Genomic DNA, 4,963 nt, shown 5'->3' with positions numbered 1-4,963 from the left:
TAGTGTTAACAATTACCTCTGATGGTCATTTATGTTATATTTATTCCACTGACCATTTCCTTTGTTGTCAGTTAATATGGGATATATCATATAATGTATATTCCTTCTTTATATGATGTTCATACAATTTCATGCTAAGGATGATTATATTATTATTTAATTTGTGTGCTATAGTTAAGCATATTGTGACCTGTTATTGATGGCTGTTACTGTTTTGGGTTATTCCAGAACCACACTGGATTAAAGCGCCATAACTGGATTGACTGCCTCCTTCCTAATTTGTATCCAAGTCTTGGGGGAACTTTAGGTGCGTTCTAACAGACGCACACTTCGCGATTACAAATCAGAGAAGCCAGTCTACTTTCTTTGAGCCTCCGCAACACTAATGTTCATCTGTATTTTGTTGAATTATAATTTCTCTTTGACTTTGATTAACAAACAAGAAAACCATAAAACCTCTCAAATATTTGGATGATTACTATGTAAAAGTAAACAATAACTTCTATACATACATTCTGTATATGTGAGTTTATAATTCACTCCTACAATGTGATTGTCATTCAGAAACTTTTTATTTTATATGTGTAACAGGTGTGTGGATTGGGCATAAACAGAGGACGACTCACAGAACTGTTAACCAGCATTTATTTGCTCCTGCAGAAGACAATATAGCACATTCATTTCCTTCTGCTCTTTTTTTCCTGCACCTCTTCTTCCTCAGCAATGCAAAACAACACTGTGTGATTTCATTATCTTTCTGAAAATACATATAGATAAATTCATTTAAACATTACAGAGTATATGTAACTCAATGTGCATATTACAAAAACAAAACAATTACAAAAAGAGCTGTTACAGTTTACCAGAAAACATTTAATTTCAATAACAATATAAACTATATAGAATAGGTTAAACAGAGTAAAAAGTGTGTGTGGGGTGGGTGACTAAACACAAACAACACAAACGAAGGAGCTACGGAAGGACAAAGTTCAGAAAACTCAATTTCCACTGGAAATAAACCAAAATAACAGAAAATGAAAAATAACTCAATGAGATAAAATTCAGACTCAATGAAAATGAATAAAATTCACAAACACATATTAAAAGTAAGTGTAACCAAGGTTAAAAATCTATATTAAAAAGTCAATTCGTGAAGTATGTTATTAATGTTAACGATTAAAAACTGATATTTGTCTAAAAAGCAATTCAACTGAGATAAAGAGAAAATAAATAGGAACTTTATTTTGAAGGAGACGCGCTGTCAGCCAATCAGGAGCCGAGTTCACTTCACCTCGAGCTCCTGGAAGAACAGAGAGGAAACCCCGCGCTGACAACGGTTCCTACCTCGTGGAGATAAAGCGATAAAAGTTGTTGAAAACTGATTAAAAACTGATTAAAAACTGATTGAAAACTGATTAAAAACTGATTAAAAACGGATTAAAAACTGATTGAAAACTGATTGAAAACTGATTGAAAACTGATTAAAAACTGATTAAAAACTGATTGAAAACTGATTGTATTGATCCAGTGTGGAGCCCTGACCTGTGAGAGTGCAGTCGGAGAGACCTGACGTCTCCCTCACGAAGGAAACGCATCGGTGAGCGATCGTTGTTACCATGCTAAGCGCTAGCCGCTAACGCTAGCTGAAGATGCTAACTAGCACAATGGCAGACGCCATTCACTAATGCTAAAACCATTAGCTTGATATTTTAAAGCTTTAAACTGAATCCAGTGCTGTGTAATATGTTGGTTTGTATAATTGTTACCCACTGAACTGTGTAATGTGTTGATTTAGCACTTTTATCTGCACTTTAAGCACTTTAAGCCATATTTTAATTATCTTTGGATGTTATAATTTATTTGAGATGTAAACGTCCCGTCACATGACCGAGGGTCCAACATGTGTCTGCTTACTGGTATCTAGGACCACGTTCAGACCTCTTCCATATGTGGTCCTGAATCTGATCCAGGTCTGATTGTTTTCAATGCGGCCGCAGTGTGAACAACCAAACTGGATTTGATGCGACTTTTACGTCAATCTACATCGACATTTGTCACAGTGATGCGCCGGCGAGTTCGCCCTCGACACAGACGGTAAAATTAAAAACTGGACTAGGCCTACAAAATGGAGAACAGTGATGGAGCAAGTCAATGGAGGGAGAGTGAGGTGTTAGACCTAATTAGTATTTGGGGAGATACTTCAATTCAAGCAAAACTAGAAGGATCGTACCGTAACCGCTCCGTAACGTGGCTGCAGTGCCTAAGGAAGGCGAAGAGCCTTAAAGCTAAATTTAAAGAAACGAATGATTCCAATAACCGAAGCGGTCGCGGTCGCATCACCTGCCCATTTTATAACGAGCTTAGCCGTGTTATTGGCGATAAACCCAGCTGTCAGCCGTTGGAGCTGCTGGATAGCTACGGAGCCTGAAACTCCGAGGAGGTCGGCGGACAGCCTGGATATTGATGGCGAGACAGGTAAGTTTTCAGTCTTGACATTCACAGCCTACGCATATAGAAAATCTGGAGTGGAAACGCACTTTAATATAAAATAAAAGTTAGAAATATTGTAAAGAAGTTTTACATTTGGAGACTAGAAAGTTGGCAGAAAGTTATTAGAAGAAAATTATGTTAACAGAATAAACGAGCCAGTCAGCTGCTCCCAGTTTTCTTTGCACAACTCAGAAACCCATCAGAGAAGCAGAGACTACCCTGTACGTGTCTGTCATTCACAAATGTACAGTCTATCTATGATCTGATCCAGTCCACTGGTGACCTGGATCTGAAGAACCAAATCCCATATTATAACCTAACATATAAGTTAAGAGGGGGGCTACCAGGTGACCCTCATCTTCTCAGGGTAACGTGTGTGTGTTGAGGGTGTTATGTAAAGTGGTAACGTGAACCAGTTCATAATATTTGCATTGAATACATCAAATACATCACATTATAGCATTACATGATATGTTTGCTTGCACCAGATGATACAAGCACCGAGTCACTCCCTTCTGTGTCTTCTGCACCATCTACATGTGGAGAAAGCTCATCAGCTGCAGGCCTTACAGAGACCACTGGAAGAAGCACAACAGCCACCAAGTCCTCTGGAAGTAAGAATCATCATGTTTTTATCAGGCTGTTGCTAAATCACTAGTAAAGTATTCGCTTAGCTAACCCATCCATTCCTATTTTGTATTCTGTTGTTACTGTACTGTATTAATGCTAAGTCTTTCCTTATACTCATGTCTACCCTCCAAGCCTGTTTATTTTTGTAATTGTGATACAGTGGCCAAACACTTCCTCCTCTTTCTTACAGCTACATCTGCCAAGAGCAGGAAAAGGAAGACCAAGATGGAAGCAACACTGGAAATCTTCACTGAAAAGATCAGCAGTGCCCTCAACAACACAGACGACACTGAGCTTCAATTGAAAATGCAAGCAGCACAGCATGAACATGAGCTCAAAATGCTCTCAGTGTTCACACAGTTTCTTGCAAGGTCAAATTCCCCATGTCCACCTTTCTACCAGGCACCAGTCCAGCCCTCACAGTACAACCCAACTGCCGCCTCAGCCGACCTTTTACAACTTTACTCAGCCTCCTAAATTTAGCATCACGATATTGTGAATTGCTTTCAGTATTGTTGGTCAATCTATGCAAAGTATATCCATCATTATAAAGGTTAATTACAGTTCAGATTATATTTGACAGTTTGATTTCAGGTTACAGTTTTAAAGTGGATATGAAGCAGTCAACCAAGTTAAGCTGATTTACTAAATGGATTTAACCTCTTCTCAATAATTTAGGGATGCACCGATCCACATTTTTTCACCTCCCATCCGATCCCGATACCTGAATTTGGATATCGGCCGATACCGATACTATTCAGGTACCAGAGCTGTGTTTCCTCTCAACAGGCAAGTATGACATGTATGTATGTCCCAAAAGGCAACTTGTGGTAAGTATAAGGTCAGAAAAAGGAAGTCAGAAAAACAGGAAATCCTTTTAACAGGAAAAATCCCATCCTGAAAACAAATATGCAACTGTAAGGGTTTCAAACTGATTGTCATGTCAATATTTATTAAATTCCCAAAATGTCAAATATTTGGGTCTTGAAATATAAGATAAGTGCAATAAGTGTAAACATCTTACACACACACACACACACACACACACACACACACACACACACACTATCAATAAAACAGTGTGCATCTGAACAGCACAAATCAAGTACACTGACTCTTGTAGCATCAACAAATCAAGGTTTTAAAATGTAAATTATCTGAAATATAAGAAAAGTGCAATAACTGTAAACATCTTACACACACACACACACACACACACACACACACACACACACACACACGTTGTCTGCCTGGAGTTTACCTTGTTTCTGGAATGACTCCAGAAGTGATTCCTGACAGCTCGCCTAAAAAATCCTCGTGCTGTTTCGTGTGGTGCTGTTTTAAATGTTTGATTGCGTTCGTAGTGTTGTACGACGCGAGGGAGCTTCCACGTCTCTGAATTACGGCTTTGCAAACATTGCATTTTGCTGTCTTGCTCTGCGGTGTTTCCAGTGTAAAGTATTTCCACACAGCGGACATGTTGGCTAGCCACAATGCTGCTCAATGCTATCCTGCTAGCTGGCTGCAAACTGGGGAATGGATTTCCTGAGCGGAGGCGTGTCTCATAACTCTGTGTGTCATTGAGCCGCGCCTCCGTTCAGGAAATCCATTCCACAGTTTGCAGCCAGCAGACTGGCCGGCAGGAATCACCTGGGGAGTCAGTCAGCAGACAACGTTAAAGCTCATGGCTCATGGATATCAGAAATCTGCGCAGGTTGGATCGGGAAATTCAGATACATGAATTACGCTGGTATCGGTCAACAATAATTGTAAAACAAAAGTGACAAATGTAAGCATATTAGAGAAAAAAGAAGTCCTGTTTTGTTTGTTGAGGCAAGGGCGC

The 4,963-nt window shown here is 39.3% G+C and overlaps 1 long non-coding RNA gene across 1 annotated transcript; it reads right to left on the bottom strand.

The window, feature by feature from the left end:
* Positions 1-628: 628 nt before the first annotated feature.
* Positions 629-3,029, bottom strand: LOC127361016 (uncharacterized). Its single transcript, XR_007884012.1, has 2 exons — positions 2,939-3,029; positions 629-2,238 (listed from the first exon to the last, which is right to left on the bottom strand). It is a non-coding gene; the product is annotated as an uncharacterized LOC127361016 (long non-coding RNA).
* Between the last annotated feature and the right edge of the window lie 1,934 nt (positions 3,030-4,963).

The sequence above is a fragment of the Dicentrarchus labrax genome, unplaced genomic scaffold (assembly GCF_905237075.1).
Source record: "Dicentrarchus labrax unplaced genomic scaffold, dlabrax2021, whole genome shotgun sequence".
Classification (NCBI taxonomy): domain Eukaryota; kingdom Metazoa; phylum Chordata; class Actinopteri; family Moronidae; genus Dicentrarchus; species Dicentrarchus labrax.
This window is presented reverse-complemented; position numbering and strand designations above follow the sequence as displayed.